Below are 19410 nucleotides of genomic sequence, written 5' to 3' on the forward strand. Positions count from 1 at the left end.
TGGCATTTGATAGTATATTTGTCATTTCTAGTAAGTTTGATGATCTTGGAGGTGTGCAGTAATGTTCCTGGAACTGAATAGTATAGTGGTCCCAGGAACTGTGGGGAGAACCCTGCTCCGCCTCAGCCTCTTCTCCCATCTGCTGCCGTGGCCTGCTCTACCCTCGGATGGCTGTTGGAGGGCCCAGCAGCCTGTGCTTCTGTTAACATGTTCAGTTGTAGCCTATTTTCAGTTAAAAATGCAGTTTCTCCCGCCTGCTTTCCCCTGGAGCTGTGCGTGAAAGGGTGTAGTGCCCTGCTCTTGACACCTGCCTGTCCCTGCAGTCCCGTCGTCGGTGGGTGCTTGTGCTCCCTGCTGCCTGGCACTGCTGGGTTCTCAGGAGGCCCGCACACCGAACTTTGCATGGAATGTTGCCCTTGTGCCATTAGCAAAGCGGAGGCTGGGTCGGCTCTGCTGTCGCTGCCTCCGACTTCATTGTTCGGGACTTAATGTAATAATATGCTTGAACAGGCGGGAGATCACATTAGCTTGGCTCTGCAGTTGTAAACAATATTTGCTCTGTGAGCGTTCTCCTTCACCCCCTGCTCTCCTGGGACCCTGCGCCCTCTCCTACTGCCACCCCCTCTCTCCTTGCATATTCTAACCTTGGCTAAACAGCTTCATTCATGAGATGGCCAGTGTTTTCTGGGAGGAAAGTGGCTGAAAATAATGAAGTCCCAAGAACCTCTGGCTGTGACGCACAAGTAAACACTGATTAGTTAGTTTCTGGGTAGAGGTTTTAACCGATGTCCATATCAACCAAAGTCTTTTTCTGTCTCTTCACTGGAGTGGAACCCTGTTTGAAAGCACACACACACATGCACACACATGCACTCAGGTAACAAAAACAGCTTTCCTAAGGCCCTGACTCTGTCCTTGGCAGGGAGCACTGGGCAGATGGGACAGAGTGCTGTCCGTGTTGGCGGGGGTGGGAGGTGGAGAGGGGCAGGAGTGCAGGTGCATCCCTGGGGTGCCTGTTTTTTTCCATAGAAAGGTTTTTGTCCTCTGCTTCTCACTCTCTTCTATAGTTTGATGTAGAAAAAGGTAAAAGAAAAACTCCACCTCCCACCTGCGCTGCCCTTTCCAATGTTAACGATTGCAGTGGTTGGTTTCATAGACAAAACGTGCTCCACCTTCTCTGTGCTGATTGGTGGCCAATGATGTCATGGCATAAAGCTCAAACTGATTGTTTTCTCTATGGGACAGGTCCCAAAACAGCAGACAGCAAAGCTGTTATTGCTCTTTTGTTTCTTCCAGTTCATGCTATCAAACAAGATGGGAAAGGTGGGAGCAGAGCCACAGCTGCACATCGCCTGAACTGTTCGTAAAGCTCAGCCTTGGGCACCTAGAGTAAGGAGGGCTTCTCACATCAGAAAAAAGCCTTTGTTTTTCACGAGAGCAACAGTACTTTTTACACTGGAGGTATTTTGCCTGTCTGCTTTAATCTCTGTTAAGAGAAGGATGGATGTAGCTCAGGGTGCGGTGGCTCATGCCTGTCATCCCAGCACTTTGGGAGGCCAAGGCAGGTGGATCACCTGAGGTCAGGAGTTCAAGACCAGCCTGGCTAACACGGTGAAACCTTGTCTCTACTAAAAATACAAAAAATTAGCCAGGCATGATGGCAAGTGCCTGTAATCCCAGCTACTCAGGAGCCTGAGGCAGGAGAATTGCTTGAACCCTGGAGGTGGAGGTTGCAGGGAGCCAAGATCGCGCCATTGCACTCAAGCCTGGGCGACAGAGCGAGACTCCATTTCAAAAAAAAAAAAAAAGAAGGATAGATACAATTTCAGAGAAATCTCTTCTGGCCCAAGAAAGAGTAGGAAGAGGAGTTGCTTTCAGGGAAATAAAAAATAATCAGAAAAATGTCATTCAGTTCCTTGCAGAGCTTGGGAATTCTTCCTGCCGTCAGCATGTGTCCATCACAGAGGTGAACTGTAGTTCTGTAGCAGTGGCTCTGGTGTGTGAGTTTAGCATCGCCTGCGTTCTGAAGGGTCTGAGGGCAGAAGCTACTCAATGAGATCTGCTTTCACCCTGGGCTTTGCTGTGCTGTAGAGAGGACGGTCGTGCTGCTGAGAATTCAGCGAAGCAGGCCTGGCCCAAGTCTCTTAGGGCAGCACCCATCAGGCCGGAGCCCTCTGGGACTGCCCTGGTTGACACTGTGGGCCTGGCCCACCGGGTGCTGCCCAGCAGCATCACGGGCATCTCTAGGTGCTTGCCATCTACAGCTGGTCAGACCCTCTGGAAGCCTGGTGTGAGGCCAGGCTCCGTCAGAGGGCTTCCGCAGTGGCCCGACAGCAGTCCCCCACAGGAAGCCCTCTTTTCATCAGGGGTCTGCGGGCGACTGTCTTCAGACTTGGTGAGGTCTCTGAGCATCTGAAAGCCACTCTTCTTAGATTTTACATATGATCATTGCCACTTCCTGCCCATGGATCTGCACAGACCTTCATGGCTGCTTCTAGAAAGCTTGGCTGTCAGAGCCACACCACTCCGCTGAGTGGAGGAGGTGAGGCATGTCTGACAGGAGGCGGTACGGGCAGAGGACTGGACGAGCCTCCCTCCCCATCCACAGAGCTGTTCTCAGTGGGGCTGGGCTCCATTTACCCTTCTGGAGCACCCTGGGCTTTGATTTGTTGGCTGAGAGGAAACTCCGCAGCTGGCTGGACAGCCATGGTCACTTGGTGCATGGACTTCCTTCGCCCGCTTGGCTGTGTTTAATCCTGTGCCTCCCTGCAAGCATACAATCACCGGGCTATCTTTAGCCGTGTTGCGGTGTGGCTGCACCCCTGGAGAGACAGAATGTTATAGCTGGTTCACATTTTCCTGAACAAAACAGACACACTCCGAGATTAGGCAAGTCGTTTCCTTGAGTGCTGTGGCTGGGCGCCTCTCCTTGTTGTCTGAAGGCTGGGGGTCAGAGGAATTTGCCACACTGGTGGTTGACGTGCAGGTAGGGGAGAAGGCCCGCCTGATGGTAGGTGAACCTCTGCCTGGTCCTCTGCCTGTGCTACAGCCCCAGGCCTGCCTTCAGCTTTCCCCCTCCTGGGCCCTGGTGGCACTTTAGAATGGGGGTGGGAGGGAATGAATTACCATGCCTGCCCCAGGCCACCACAGATTCTGATTGAATGGGTCTGGAGCGGGGCCTGAACATTGGTGTAGTTTTAAAGTTCATTGGTGATTCTAATGAGCTTTATGTATACCCTGTGAAGGCCGACCAAACAGCTAACCTCACAGTACAGTAAAAATATATTTTTCTTCTTCGCTTCTCAGTTCCTGTATCCCAAGAGTGGCATATTGAAAGCATGTGGCAGTTCTTTCTCGAACTGAGAACTGCCTGAATTTTATGAACAGTGACAGCTGTTGCTCTGGTGTCGCATTTGAAGCTCAACCTGTTTCTACTTTCCGTCTTTTGACTTCCGTCTTTGCAGGGGGCCCCTTGTCTCCTGGGAAGAACCCAGTTGCAGGGTCTCCTGCAGGTCCTCATAATCCACTGGCCTCTCTCCAAGCCCCAGGCATTGTTCTTCCAGAAAAGCTGAGAATGGGGATGAGCTCAAGACCACACCTGCCGTCATCATTATCCACTGATTGACAGCTGTCATCTCCACCCCAGAATGACTAGTTTTCAACTTGGCTTACATGGGTGCCGTGTTGCCATTGTTCTCATGATGGAATCTCTTTGGGCAGGAGTCTTTCGAGTCTGTTAGGGCAAATGCAGGCTGAGAAAAATGATGTGGAGCAGTTCTGAGTGAACACTTGTTATGAGGCAAAGAGAGCAGGTGAACCATGGGGTCCTGCTGTGTCTGGTATGGAGTGGAAGCAGTGCTCTGCTTGGTCTATTCATCCTGTGGCCTGGGCATAACTGGCTGTCTCGTGCTTGCTTTAATGGGTGGGTTGGGGAGGAGTGGGTGGGCTCATAATTCTACCCAGGGCTCTGATATCACAGGACTTTACGTGGCATTTGGCTTGTTTTGTGTAAATCATCCTACCCTGATTAAATACCTCTTGAGCTATTTGATGCTGGCCTGTCCTGTGAGGTAAGGCTTGTAGCCTTTCCTGTGAGAAATTAGTCCACAGATCTGGAAAATGTTCTTTAACTGCTTGAGTATTCTCTGCCTGATTTTGACTGCATCCTCTGCCTGGTTTCCCTTTCTGATCCTCTCTCTGGCTGCCATTGCTTTTGTTTTTATGCTACATTGTTGGATTTATCCTACCTTTGCCTCTTTCCTTGTAATGAGCTTATTTTTTTATTCTTTGACTCTCAAAGTTGTCATATTCTTCCCTGTATTCTGCCACTAGACTTGACTATTTCATGGAACTAGTCCTTCCCTATTCCCTTTCATCTTTGGGTTTGATTTGGCTTTTCTGAAGTTGTGATGTATGGGTTTAACAGCCTTCATCAGAATCAGTTTCCTTCTTCCTCGTCCTTCCTTCCTTCTTCAGACAGAGTCACACTATGTTGCCCACACTGGAGTGCAGTGGTGCGATCATAGCTCACTGTAGCCTCGATCCCCTGGGCTCAAGTGATCCTCCCACCTCAGCCCCGTGAGTAGCTGGGGCTACAGGTGCTTGCCACCGTGCCTGGCAGGATCAGTTCTCCTCTTCGTAGGCTGACTCACAAATAGTTTTCACCGTTAACAAGTCTTATTTTGGAAGTTGTATCCAACTGGCCCTGAAAGGGCAGATAGTAAAATGACAGTTGATTGATACCTTGAAAATAATCAGATGGTGGCATCTCCTTGCCTAGGTTTTTGTTCTTAACTTCGGAGGTATGAAGTCCAGGGGCCTTCTCTGCTGATCTGAAGGCATGTTCTGGCCTAGGAGTGGTACAGGACTGCCGGCTGTGATGCTTTGACTCTCAGAGATTATTAGTACCTTCAGTAAATCCAGTGTGTACATACTTCTGTGCCTGCGGAAAAGGGCTCGGGTCATCAGTGTGCAGAAGTGTTGCTGGTTCCGACGTCCTCTGAATTGGTTGTCCAAGTTTCCATGGTGTCTTGCATAGAGTAGCTCTTTCTGGCATTAGGTAGGCAGAATTGACTGGGACTATTTGCTGTAGAGGAGGGCAGTTGCTCTGATTTAACATAAAGATAGCAGCCTGGTTTCCCAATCACTCTCCAGCCAGGGAGGACTTTTCATGTCTGCATGTGGAAAGAAGTGTTTGTCTAGCTCCTTTGGAAATAATTGATGTCATCTTAACAGAATTGCAGAGAGAGGCAGGTCTGTTCTTCATAAGGTATAGAGGGTTGAGTCAGAGCCCTTCGTGTGGCCAAATTCACTATTCAGAATTCAGCCCAGTCTCCCAGGCTTCCCGCCCTGCCTCTGGAGTTTGGCCTCCTGGGGGGATGGCAGGGATACGTGGCTACTGCTTGCCCCTGCAGCACCTTTGTGAGATGGCAGGGGGTACAGCCCTTCTTCTCTGTGGCACTGGTCCTCAGCTGGTGTGTGGCTTGCTGAGTGGAGTGCCAGCTGAATCTCAGGCCCTGTTCCCTGACCTGCTTTGTCTTAGTCTGTTTTCTGTTGCTTGTAGCAGAATGCCTGAAACTGAGTGATTTATGAAGAAGTGAAATTTGTTCTTAACAGTGATGGAGGCTGGGAAGTCCAAGGTTGAGGGGTGGTGTCTGGGGAGGGCCTTTTTACTAGTGGGGACTCTGCAGGCAGTACAGGGCTGATCACATGGCAAGGGAGCTGAATGTACCAACTCAAGTCACTTTCTCCTCTTTTGAAGACACCAGTCCCACTCCATGATAACCCATTAATCCACTAACCCATTAGTCCATGAATGGATTAGTCATTAACCCCAGTGGCTTCCTGAAGGTTCCACCTCTCCGTACTGCCACATTGGAGATGAAATGTCTACAAGAACTTCAAAAGGAACAAACATTCCAACCACAACACCCCTTTACTGGGAGCTTGTGTACTGTACATGGTAGCCGGGGCGGGAGCAAGAGCCTGGGACTCACGCAGGTCCTGAGCTCTGACGCCTGTGTAGATGTGCGCTTCGCCTTCACTGCGTGTTACCCAGATGGTTTTGCTGCAGGTGCTGAGTGACCTTGAGATGTCAGCTCGAGCCAGGAGCACTGGTGTGGAGAGTGGTGGGCCGACTTTCACAAGTGAGCAGCAGCTTCACCCTCTGCCACACTTCCATTTAGTTCTTTTAGACTCTGGGTAACAGAGCATCAGCTTAGACCGAGGCACTCCTCATTCATTTCCACACTCAAATCTCTTGTCCAGAATTGAACTTGGCGTCAGAGTGCAGCACGGTGGTCTGCCAAGTTTTAAGCGCAGGAAGGCACAGAATCCCAGCGGTCGAATACAGCCTCCTCCGTTGGTAAGGAGGAGCGTTGGTAACACAGCAGCGTAAGGAAAAGGCAGCTCACCCCTACCAAATCTGTATTGCCTGTGGAGCTGTGTTCATGGCAGAACCCTGCTGAGCTTGACCATATGTCCAGCTATTGAGTGATCTGAGTTCAAACCTACTTCCCTCCCCGCTGGTTACTCTGGTCGCCACATGGAGGTATTAGTTTGTATTTCATTCTTGACACCTGTGAGTTCTTTGTGGGGAAGTGGAATAATTAGGGCTTTAAAGTGAGGCGCTCCTGAGTTTGAATGTTGTCGTCCTCTGCTTATTAGCTGGGCAAGTTAATTACCCTGTGATCCTGAGTTTTCTCATCTGTACAGTGAGAATCATGAGTTCTTACTGGATTGTTGTGAGGATGAAATGAAATGAAAACACTTCTGTGAAGTGCCCAGTACCATGCTTGACACTTAAAAAAAATTAATAAATGAAGATAGATACTCTAATCAGCCAGACACGGCCGACAGACCTCTCATGCCTCCTCCTTGCAAAGAAAGGAATGTTTGTAAAGTCTCATACTGAGCTTGAAATCTGACCTTGAAATATAACTGTTTGCCAGAAGGTGAAGAGAATATGTGCACTTTCGCAAGTAATTTGTTGGCTTCATTCATATCTTGACTGCTTCAATGCTGAAAATGAGATGAGACATGGTCCTCACTCCCAGGAGCTCATGAATCTGGGGAGACAATCACGTAAACTGGTTATGAGAGAATCATTAAACTTTCCAGGGGTCATGATAGAAGTTAGTTTGAGGTATGGTGAAGTCAGCAATCTGTCTTTGATAGCAATCCATCTTTCTTTTTTTTTTTTTTTGAGACAGAGTTTCGCTCCTCTTTCCCAGGCTGGAGTACAATGGCGTCATCTTGTCTCACCGCAGCCTCTGCCTCCGGGGTTCCAGTGATTGTCCTGCCTCAGCCTCCCAAGTGACTGGGATTACAGGGATGTGCCATCACGCCTGGCTAATTTTGTATTTTTAGTAGAGACAGAGTTTCTCCATGTTGGTCAGGCTGGTCTCGAACTCCTGACCTCAGGTGATCTGCCTGCCTCGGCCAAAGTGCTGGGATTACAGGTGTGAGCCACTGCGCCCGGCCTATCTTTTTTGTTAAATAAGTATGGGACTGAAGTAGATGGGGGAAAAAGCTAGACTTTGGCATTATCCAATTTAAAATAACGTCCTTAGAGAATTGATGGGTCCTCGGAAGGACCTATGATAGAACAGTTGGGGAGTATTGCTTTGGCCTACTTAAAAGCAGTAATGATGGAAAGAAGCAAAAAGAGATAAAGCAGGTAATTTACTATTTAAGCAAGTACCATTGGTAGCTTGCTGTGCGACTCAGGATGTTATTTCATCTGTTTTGACTTCTGTTTCTGCATCTGTCAAGAGGAGACATCAGCGTCGGCCTTCCAGACTTACGGAACTACAAGTTGTAAGTGGGATAATCTGCATGGAAGTACTTGGAGAACCATGAAGTGCTACCTACCTACGTGGTGGGGTTGGGGACATGTGGGTGGACGTCACTGCACTCTAGCAGAGGAAGGTGGCATCAGAGAGGAGACCTACCAGAGGAGTCAAGACCAAGCACGTGCTCTTCCCTCTTGTCCTGCAGGCCTCTGCTTTAAGTTACTCCGAAAAGCTTTCCTGACTTAGGGCCTCTTTTTTTTTTTTTTTTTTTTTTTGATTGTTAATTAATTTATTGGTTTAATGGTAATTTCTTTTTACAATAATGACTTTCAATTCTAGAGAAAACATTTTTTAATTGAGGTATAATTTTCATGCAAAATAATCTGCAGATTTTTTTAACTCTTATGGTTAGGTGGGCATTGACAGATGAATGTATATCCACATAACTTCCATAATCAAGATACAAACTCTTTCTGTTAACTCAGAAAGTTTCTTTTTTTAAAATTATACTTTAAGTTCTAGGATACATGTGCACAACGTGCAGGTTTGTTACATAGGTATACATGTGCCATGTTGGTTTGCTGCACCTATCAACTCGTCATTTACATTAGGTATTTCTCCTAATGGCTAACCCTCCCCCAGACTCCCACTCCCTGACAGGCCCTGGTGTGTGATGTTCCCCTTCCTGTGTCCAAGTGTTCTCATTGTTCAGTTCCCACCGATGAGTGAGATCGTGCAGTGTTTGGTTTTCTGTCCTTGCGATAGTTTGCTGAGAATGGTGGTTTCCAGCTTCATCCATGTCCCTGTAAAGGACATGAACTCGTCCTTTTTCTATGGCTGCATAGTATTCCATGGTGTATGTGTGCCATGTTTTCTTAATCCAGTCTATCATTAACAGACATTTGGTTTGGTTCCAGTCTTTGCTATTGTGAGTAGTGCCGCAATAAACATATGTGTGCATGTGTCTTTATAGTAGCATGATTTATAATCCTTTGGGTATATACCCAGTAATGGGATGGCTGGGTCAAATGGCAATTCTCATTTTAGATCCTTGAGGAATTGCCACACTGTCTTCCGCAGTGGTTGAACCAATTTACACTGCCACCAACAGTGTAAAAGTGTTCCTATTTCTCCACATCTTCTCCAGCATCTCGTTTCCTGACTTTTTAATGATTGCCATTCTATTTTTTTTTTTTTTTTGGAGGCAGAGTCTCGCTCTGTCGCCCAGGCTGGAGTGCAGTGGCCGCATCTCAGCTCACTGCAAGCTCCGCCTCCCGGGTTTATGCCATTCTCCTGCCTCAGCCTCCCGAGTAGCTGGGACTACAGGTGCCCGCCATCACGCCCGGCTATTTTTTTTTTTTTTTTGTATTTTTTTAGTAGAGACGGGGTTTCATCGTGTTAGCCAGGATGGTCTCGATCTCCTGACCTAGTGATCCGCCCGTCTCGGCCTCCCTAAGTGCTGGGAATTGATTGCCATTCTAACTGGCGTGAGATGGTATCTCATTGTGGTTTTGATTTACATTTCTCTGATGGCCAGTGATGATGAGCATTTTTTCATGTGCCTGTTGGCTGCATAGATGTCTTCTTTTGAGAAGTGTCTGTTCGTATCTTTTGCCTACTTTTTGATGGGGTTGTTTTTTTCTTGTAAATTTGTTTGAGTTCTTTGTAGATTCTGGATATTAGCCCTTTGTCAGATGGGTAGACTGCAAAAATATTCTCCCATTCTGTAGGTTGCCTGTTCACTCTGATGGTAGTTTCTTTTGCTGTGCAGAAGCTCTTTAATTAGATCCCATTTGTCTATTTTGGCTTTTTGTTGCCATTGCTTCTGTTGTTTTACTCATGTAGTCCTTGCCCATGCCTATGTCCTAAATGGTATTGCCTAGGTTTTCTTCTGGGTTTTTATGGTCTTAGGTCTAACATTTAAGTCTTTAATCCATCTTGAATTAATTTTTGTATAAGGTGTAAGGAAGGGATACAGTTTCAGCTTTCTACATATGGCTAGCCAGTTTTCCCAGCACCATTTATTAAATAGGGAATCCTTTCCCCATTTCTTGTTTTTGTCAGGTTTGTCAAAGATCAGATGGTTGTAGATGTGTGGTATTATTTCTGAGGGCTCTTTTCTGTTCCATTGGTCTATATCTCTGTTTTGGTACCAGTACCATGCTGGTTTGGTTACTGTAGCCTTGTAGTATAGTTTGAAGTCAGGTAGCATGATGCCTCCAGCTTTGTTCTTTTTGCTTAGGATTGTCTTGGCAGTGGCGGCAGTGGTTCCATATGAACTTTAAAGTAGTTTTTTCCAATTCTGTGAAGAAAGTAATTGGTAGCTTGATGGGAATCACATTGAATCTATAAATTACTTTGGGTAGTGTGGCCATTTTCATGATACTGATTCTTCCTATCCATGAGCATGGAATATTCTACCATTTGTTTGTGTCCTCATTTATTTCGTTGAGCAGTGGTTTGTAGTTCTCCTTGAAGGACTTCTTTATTCCTCGTAAGTTGGATTTCCAGGTATTTTATTCACTTTGTAGCGATTGTAAATGGGAGTTCACTCATGATTTGGCTCTCTGTTTGTCTGTTATTGGTGTATAGGAATGCTTGTGATTTTTGCACATTGATTTTGTATCCTGAGACTTTGCTGAAGTTGCTTATCAGCTTAAGGAGATTGTGGGCTGAGACGATGGGGTTTTCTAAATAAACAATCATGTCATCTGCAAACAGGGACAATTTAACTTCCTCATTTCCTAATTGAATACCCTTTATTTCTTTCTCTTGCCTGATTGCCCTGGCCGGAACTTCCAACACTATGTTGAATAGGAGTGGTGAGAGAGGTCATCCCTGTCTTGTGCCAGTTTTCAAAGGGAATGCTTCCAGTTTTTGCCCATTCAGTATGATATTGGCTGCAGGTTTGTCATAAATAGCTCATATTATTTTGAGATACGTTCCATCAATACCTAGTTTATTGAGAGTTTTTAGCATGAAGCGCTGTTGCATTTTGTCGAAGGACTTTTCTGCATCTATTGAGATAATCATGTGGCTTTTGTTGTTGGTTCTGTTTATGTGATGGATTACGTTTATTGATTTGCATATGTTGAACCAGTCTTGCATCCCAGGGATGAAGCCGACTTGATTGTGATGGATAAGCTTTTTGATGTGCTGCTGGATTCTGTTTGCCAGTATTTTATTGAGGATTTTCGCATCGATGTTCATCAGGGATATTGGTCTAAAATTCTCTTTTTATGTGGCCTCTCTGCCAGGCTTTGGTATCAGGGTGATGTTGGCCTCATAAAATGAGTTAGGGAGGATTCCCTCTTTTTCTATTGATTGGAATAGTTTCAGAAGGAATGGTACCAGCTCCTCTTTGTACCTGTGGTAGAATTTGGCTGTGAATCCATCTGGTCCTGGACTTTTTTTGGTTGGTAGGCTACTTCTTCCTGGTTTAGTCTTGGGAGGGTGTATGTGTCCAGGAATTTGTCCATTTCTTCTAGGTTTTCTAGTTTATTTGTGTAGAGGTGTTTATAGTATTCTCTGATGGTAGTTTGTATTTCTGTGGGATTGGTAGTGATATCCCCTTTATCATTTTTTATGTGTCTATTTAATTCTCTCTTTTCTTCTTTCTTAGTCTTGCTAGTGGTCTATCAATTTTGTTGATCTTTTCAAAAAACCAGCTCTTGGATTCATTGATTTTTTGAAGGGTTTTTTGTGTGTCTATCTCTTTCAGTTCTGCTCTGATCGTAGTTATTTCTTGCCTTCTGCTAGCTTTTGAATTTTTTTGCTCTTGCTTCCCTCGTTCTTTTAATTGTGATGTTAAGGTGTCGATTTTAGATCTTTCCAGCTTTCTCTTGTGGGCATTTAGTGCTATAAATTTCCCTCTACACACTGCTTTAAATGTGTCCCAGAGATTCTGGTACGTTGTGTCTTTGTTCTCATTGGTTTCAAAAAACATCTTTATTTCTGCCTTCTTTTTGTTATGTACCCAGTAGTCATTCAGGAACAGGTTGTTCAGTTTCCATGTAGTTGAACGGTTTTGAGTGAGTTTCTTAATCCTGAGTTCTAATTTGATTGCACTGTGGTCTGAGAGACAGTTTGTTGTGATTTCTGTCCTTCTACATTTGCTGAGGAGTACTTTATTTCCAATTATGTGGTCAATTTTAGAATAAGTGCGATGTGGTGCTGAGAAGAATGTATACTGTGTTGATTTGGGGTGGAGAGTTCTGTAGATGTCTATTAGGTCTGCTTGTTGCAGAGCTGAGGTCAAGTCCTGGATATCCTTGTTAACTTTCTGTCTCATTGATCTGTCTAATATTGACAGTAGGGTGTTAAAGTCTCCCATTATTATTGTGTGGGAGTCTAAGTCTCTTTGTAGGTCTCTAAGGACTTGCTTTATGAATCTGGGTGCTCCCGTATTGGGTGCATATATATTTAGGATAGTCAGCTCTTCTTGTTGAACTGATCCGTTTACCATTATGTAATGTCCATCTTTGTCTCTTTTGATCTTTGTTGGTTTAAAGTTTGTTTCATCAGAGAGTAGGATTGCAACCCCTGCTTTTTTTTTTTTCTTTGCTTTGCATTTGCTTGGTAGGTCTTCCTCCATCCCTTTATTTTGAGCCTATGTGTGTCTTTGCATGTGAGATGGATCTCCTGAATACAGCACAGTGATGGGTCTTGACTCTTTATCCAGTTTGCCAGTCTGTGTCTTTTAATTGGGGCATTTAGCTCATTTACGTTTAAGGTTAATATTGTGTGAATTTGATCCTGTCATTGTGATGTTCGCTGGTTATTTTTCCCGTCAATTGATGCAGTTTCTTCCTAGCATCAATGGTCTTTACAGTTTGGCATGTTTTTGCAGTGGCTGGTCCTGGTTGTTCCTTTCCATGTTTAGTGCTTCCTTCAGGACCTCTTGTAGGGCAGGCCTGGTGGTGACAAAATCTCTCAACATTTACTTGTCTGTAAAGGATTTTATTTCTCCTTCACTTATGAAGCTTAGTTTGGCTGGATATGAAATTCTGGAATGGAAATTCTTTTCTTTAAGAATGTTGAATATTGGCCCCCACTGTCTTCTGGCTTGTAGGGTTTCTGCCGAGAGATCTGCTGTTAGTCTGATGGACTTCCGCTTGTGGGTAACTCACCCTTTCTCTGGCTGCCCTTAACACTTTTTCCTTCATTTCAACCTTGGTGAATCTGACAATTCTGTGTCTTGGGGTTGCTCTTCTCGAGGAGTATCTTTGTGGTGTTCTCTGTATTTCCTGAATTTGAATGTTGGGCCTCTCCTGTTCTAAGTCACCATCGCCTGTGCATATCCTTCCCAGCACCCATAAGTTGTAATTATGTGCTTGCTTGCTTACTTGTTTATTGTCTGTATTTTCCACTAGACGGTAAGCTCCCCAAGGGCAGGCACTGTGTTTCCATTCACCACTGTCAGTTTAATTGCAAGCGTAGGTCTTGACGTATACCACGCACTCAATAAATAATGTGCCAAATGGAGTGAAAGATGGCAAGACACGTGGGTCTCTGCCTGACACACAGCTGTTCTGGGGATTCTCAGGTGCACACCTCATTGGTATCTTCTCCTACAAAGCCGTGTGCACATCTGAGAAGGGTATCCAAGAACCCTGCTGGTGCAGGTTCTAAATGCACAGGCTGAATCTATGACTCATCCCTGCCCTTCCCCCACATGTCCCTTTCTGCCCATTTAGGGATGCCAGACTCAGCTTGCATTCAGGGTACACATTGAATTCGATCAGTCTGTCCCTTCAGAAGGGACAAGTCACTCTGGACTTGGTACCATGGAGTTGGTAACTTGCTGGTAGCTTGCCAGGCAGGGAGCATGTGTCCTGTTGGCTATTTATATAGCACACAACCCTGGTCCTGGTCAGAAGCCACACCCCACTGGGCTCCCAGCTGTCTGCCAGATCTGATGCCAAGCAGTAGTGTGTGGGTGTTCCTTAGGATGTGAAGCCTGGTACAGATGCCATTCACAGGTTGCTGGGCCCCTCAGATCACTGTTTCTCAGACCACTTACGCAATACCCTTGTGGGGCTTTTGTTTTTAGTTTCTTTCCAAATGGTGGTATAACATACATTTTATAAAGTGCACAAAGCTTAAGTATGCAACTTGAATTTTTATGTATGTGAACATCTGTGTGTACCCAGTAGGGTTTAGTCAGTGGAGTTAGGGATAAGGGACTTATTGCAGGAATTAGACTCTGCACAAGTTGGGGGACCAGGGGATGTGGGGGTCCAGATGGTGGGGAGGTCAGAGAGGAGTCACTCCCCAGTCGCCTGAAGCACTGGTGTGGGTGGACGCGCCCGAGCTCACAGGGACGCCCGGAACCCGGTATGTTACGGAGGTGGAGCCGCTGGAGGGGAGTGTGTGGGGAGGTGCGGCCTGAGGAGCTGCTGTCCAGTTGGGTCCGCCCAGTGACTGGTGGGAGATCTGGGGCCTGTGACTGGCCAGCAGGGTTGGCGTAAGGAAGAGGAGCTGGCCGCAGTGTGGAGGGCGGGGTGGGCTGGGACCTCCAGGTGCCCATGTCTCTGTCCTTCACCTCATGGCCACTGCTTCAGTTCACCTTCCAAGCTTTAGGAAACTTCTTGGTGTGGCCAGTTCTAACTCAGACTCTAACTGGGGGCCCTGGGAAACAGTTCCCAGCTTAACCAAGTCGACACAGCAACCCTGTCCAGATCAGGGTCCCAAGTCCCAGCCCTGCCCAGGTAGCTACTATATGAGTCGACTTCTGTACCGTAGACATAAACTTTGTTCTTGTCTTTGTGCACATGGAGTCATGCAGTATTTTCTGTCCTGTGTCTGCCTTCTTTTGCCCAGCACTAATCTGTGAGTTTCGTCGGTGTGGCTGGATGTTGCAGTAGTTCATTCCCCTTTCCTGCTGTGTGGTATTCCATTGTGTGACTGTAACTGCACCGTATCACTTTGCTGCTGTTGGTCATTTGAGTGTTTCCAATTTTTGAGTATTATGAATAAAGCTGCAATGAACATTCTTGTACTTGTCTTTTGGCTAACATAAGACATTCATTTCTGTTGGCTGTATCCCCAAGAACAGAATTACTGAGTTTTAGGGTAGATGTATATGTAGCTTTAAGAACCACTGCTGAACAATTTTCCATAGTGGTTGTACGGGTTCACACACCCATTGTCTGAGCGTTCCAGTTGTTCCCTATCGTTGCCTACTTGTGGTATTGTCAGTCTTTAATTTTAGTTACTCTGATGGGTAATTGGATCTCGTGGTTTGGACGGACTTCCTGGTGACTACTACATTGAGCACCTGTTCACATGCCTTGGTGATTTGAGTGTCCTCTTTTGTGATATGCTTGACCAAATCTTCTGCCTGGTTTTCCTTTGGTGTCTGTTTTTTTTCCTTACTGATTTATGCAAAATTTTTCTACATTCCAGATACGAGAGTTTTCTTGGTTACACATAGCCCTTTTGCTTTAAAGAGGTTTGTTCCTTCTGAAATAGAGCACTGAGGCCGGGCGCGGTGGCTCAAGCCTGTAATCCTAGCACTTTGGGAGGCCAAGGCGGGTGGATCACCTGAGGTCAGGAGTTCGAGACCAGCCTGGGCATCAGGTGAAACCCTGTCTCTACTAAAACTTCAAAACTTAGCCAGGCATGGTGACACATGCCCATAGTCCCAGCTACTCGGGAGGCTGAGGCAGGAGAACCACTTGAACCTGGGAGGCAGAGATAGCAGTGAGCTGAGAGCGCGCCACTGCACTCCAGCCTGGGCGATGGAGCAAGACCCTGTCAAAAAAAAAGAAAAAGAAAGAAAAGAAAAGAAAGAGAAAGAAAAATGAAATAGAGCACAGATGGCTTTCAGGCCTGTTTACAGAGGGAAGCCTTTGGAAAAAATGTTGTTACTTACTGGTCTTTTTTCAGGAATTGGAAGTTAAATAGCCCACCTTACACATGGTTTTAAAAACAAAATATTGAAGGCTGGGCATAGTGGCTCATGCCTGTTAATCCCAGCACTTGGAGAGACCAGGACAGGAGGATTGCTTGAAGCCAGGAGTTCGAGATCAGCCTGTGCAACAGAACTAGACCGTGACTCTGCAAAAAAAAAAAAAAAATTAGCCGGGCGTGGTGGTGTGCATCTGTAGTTCCATCTCCTTGGGAGGCTGAGGTGGGGGAAATTTTTTGAGCCCAGGAGTTTGAGGTTACAGTGAGCGATGATGGCACCGCTACACTCCAGCCTGGCAGACAGAGAGAGACTCTTTGAAAAAAAAAAAAAGGCCAGGCGCCGTGGCTCACGCCTGTAATCCCAGCACTTTGGGAGGCCAAGGCACATGGATCACAAGGTCAGGAGATCAAGACCATCTTGGCTAACACAGTTAAACCCCGTGTTTAAACCATCTTGGCTAACACAGTTAAAAATACAAAAATTAGCCGGGCGTGGTGGCTGGCACCTATAGTCCCAGCTACTCGGGAGGCTGAGGCAGGAGAATGGCGTGAACCCGGGAGGCGGAGCTTGCAGTGAGCCGAGATTGCACCACTGCACTCCAGCCTGGGCGACAGAGTGAGACTCCGTCTCAAGAAAAAAAAGTTCTAAGGGTGCCAGTCATCAGGGTAGTGCCATTACAGTGATTGTGTTCACCCCCCTATGGTGCATGTAGCACAGTATATAAAGCCACAGTGTAACATGTCTTCCTAAGTGTTCTGGTTGTTCATCGTATCAGGGCAGTGTTATTTCCAGGAGTGAATGTGTTCACCAAAGTGTGGTGCATGTACTGCGTTACGTAAAGTTGCCTTTATGTTTCTTAAGTACTCCTTGCACATGTGAATCACAACAGTCTTAATTCGGTGAGTGAATGTGTTCACCACAGTAGATATGTCTCATACGCTACACGAAGACGCATGCAGACAGGTGTTTCTTTTTCTTCTTCTTCTTTTTTTTTTTTTTGAGACAGAGTCGCTCTGTCGCCCAGGCTGGAGTGCAGTGGCACAATCTCGGCTCACTGCAAGCTCCGCCTCCTGGGTTCACGCCATTCTCCTGCCTCAGCCTCCTGAGTAGCTGCGACTACAGGCACCTGCCACCACACCAGGCTAATTTTTTTCTGTATTTTTAGTAGAGATGGGGTTTCACCATGTTAGCCAGGATGGTCTTGATCTCCTGACCTCATGATCACCCACTTCGGCCTTCCAAAGTGCTGGGATTACAGGCGTGAGGCACTGTGCCTGGCCTGCAGACAGGTGTTTCTAACAGTACTATTCCTCGCATCAGGTCATGTTCCTGCAGTGGGTGAGTGTGTCCACCCACAGCATATATGCTGCATATAGTAATGTGAATGTGTCCACCCTCTGCATATATGCTGCATATAGTAAACTATGGCAAGACACATGTAAATAAAACCCCAATTTATCTCGAGTGCTTAGAGTATACACACAGAAGCCAAACCTTTAATTCACTCCCTAAAGATGTGAGTGTGTGTTGGGGGTCTGGCACTGCTAAATGCTGGGAATAGAAGCCAGACGGAGAGACACTTGCTGTCTTCTAGGAGCCCAGCACCTGGTAGGAGGTGCTTGGAGAGCAGAGGTAAGATCTGTGTGTAGGAAGAAGGGCAGGGCAGAGTTGTTCTGGGAAGGGCTTGGAGATGTGACCCTAATGCCCTGATGGATGAGTAGGTTCATGTTCGTTATCTGCCTTAGTTCAGAGAAGACCGAAGCAGCTCAGAGGACAAGCAGAGGTTCAGAGAAGTGTGTGCACAGGCGGGGAACGTGTGTTCTAGGTTGTGAAAACAAACCGTGCCGGAAAGAACATGGGTGTTCCTGGAGTAGCAGGCAGACGTCAGGGGCTGAGCACAGGGGTGTTGGGAGGTTAAGGTGATGAGGGTGGAGGTGAAGCAGGACCTGCAACCCCAAACTTAGCCTGGCAGGAAAATGGTGTCTTTCGAAGTGTAAGCAGGGGGTGGCTTAAGTAGATTTGTTTAGAAAGATCACTTTGGAAGAAACATAGTATGGGAATTGCACACTTGAGCAGGGTGTATTTGTGTTACACCCCATGTTCACAGCAGGCTTATGCACAGTAATCAAAGGTAGAAACAGCCCAGCTCTCCATTGATGGGTGAATGGAAAAAGTAAATGCAGTGTGGACTACAATGGAATTATTATTCAGCCATGAAAAGGAATGAGGTCATGGTATATGTTACAATGTGGATGAACCTTGAAACCCTTATACTAAGTGAAATAAGCCAGACACAGAGGGACAAATACATGATCCTACTTATGTGAGGTACGTGGAGTAGACAGATTCATAGAGCCAGAGTAGAATGGTGATCACCATGGGCTGAGGAAGGGGGAAATGGGGAGCCAGTGTTTAATGGGTACAGAGTTTCTGTTGGGGATGACAAAAAAGTTCTGGAGACAGACGGTGGCGATGGTTGTGCAACATTGTGAATAGATTTAATACCACTGAATTGTGCAATTAAAAATGGTTAGAAACAACTTTTATATTGTATATAGCTTAATACATTAAGAAAATAAACCAAAATTACCTTGAGGAAGGGTCTACATTTAGGAGACTATTGCAGGAGTCCAGGTGTAGACAATGAAGTCCAATGCAGTGACGTTAGAAAGGAAGGAATAAATGGGCGAGGAATTTAGGAAGAGCAAATGCGAACATACCCTGCACTGCACTGCGTCCCCACCATGCTTAGCATGGTACAGTTGCCTGCACGCCCGCGCCCCCAGCCTTTTGCAGTGGGAAGTGAGGGTGGTGTGGAGGCCAACACCTGGTGTTCTGACTTAGGTAGACAGCAGTTTTACTAGAATTGTGATTCAGGGAGAGACATAAGTTTGGGAGGGAAGGTGGGGTTCTGTTTTGAGTAACCTGAGTTGGAGGCGCCCTGGCATATTCTGATGGAGATGTCCAGGGCACAGTTACAAAGATGGCGCTGGAACGAAATGGAAAGAAAGAGGGCCAAGGACAGAGCCCTGAGCGCCCTCTCTACTTAGAAAGTGGCATAAAAAGCCAGAGGAGCATGCAGAGAGAAACCAGGGCAGGAGAGCTCAGCCGCATAATCCTTCGTTCTCCGCCAGCTTGGCTTTTTGGTTACTCTACAGATTCACACTTCTCCCTTGGGATATTCCTTTTCCAAGCCAGGCTGTTGTTGGGAGGGCACAGACGTCCTGGAATGCCAAGGTTGAGGATGGTGAAATGGGCCTAGGGAAGGGTGTTCCTCTCTGAGTTGGACTGTGTATCGGGAAGTTGTAGAGCTTTAGTCTTCTAACCATTTCTGCTTTGTTGATTCCACTGTCCCTTCATTGCATCTTTGCTCATGTTCTGCGTATGAAGAAAAATTGAGAGCTTTGACCAGCATCAATGTCAGGATGAAAGACATCGGTAAGACCTTACAGTCCCATGGATACCATCAATTAAAATGCCTGTGCATTTATGTTTTCCAAGGTCAAAACTTTTTTTTTTCCACAAATTTTATTTCTTTGATCAGCGATTTAGAAGATTTTTGGGTTTGGGACTTACAACCCATCGTTTTATACAGTATTTTTGAAAGCATCCGGGAGGAAGGGACAGTGCCTGTTTGAGGATTTAACTGAAACGTGTTTGGTTCCTTGGCTGTAGTGCTGAGATCTGTCATGGTGAAGAGAGATT

At 46.3% G+C, this 19410-nt stretch overlaps 2 protein-coding genes across 12 annotated transcripts in view; one reads left to right on the plus strand and one right to left on the minus strand.

Moving 5' to 3' along the window:
* Positions 1-12850, minus strand: part of DGCR6 (DiGeorge syndrome critical region gene 6) — a 341424-nt gene extending 328574 nt beyond the window's left edge. Inside the window, exon 1 of the mRNA XM_050746325.1 lies at positions 12841-12850. The gene's annotated coding sequence lies outside the window, so the exon portion shown is untranslated. The remainder of the gene's footprint in view (positions 1-12840) is intronic.
* The window catches only part of MICAL3 (microtubule associated monooxygenase, calponin and LIM domain containing 3), a 232758-nt gene that overhangs the window by 74952 nt on the left and 138396 nt on the right, over positions 1-19410 (plus strand). The gene's annotated exons all lie outside the window — the stretch shown is intronic.

Source organism: Macaca thibetana, chromosome 10, assembly GCF_024542745.1.
Source record: "Macaca thibetana thibetana isolate TM-01 chromosome 10, ASM2454274v1, whole genome shotgun sequence".
In the NCBI taxonomy this organism is placed as follows: Eukaryota; Metazoa; Chordata; class Mammalia; order Primates; family Cercopithecidae; genus Macaca; species Macaca thibetana.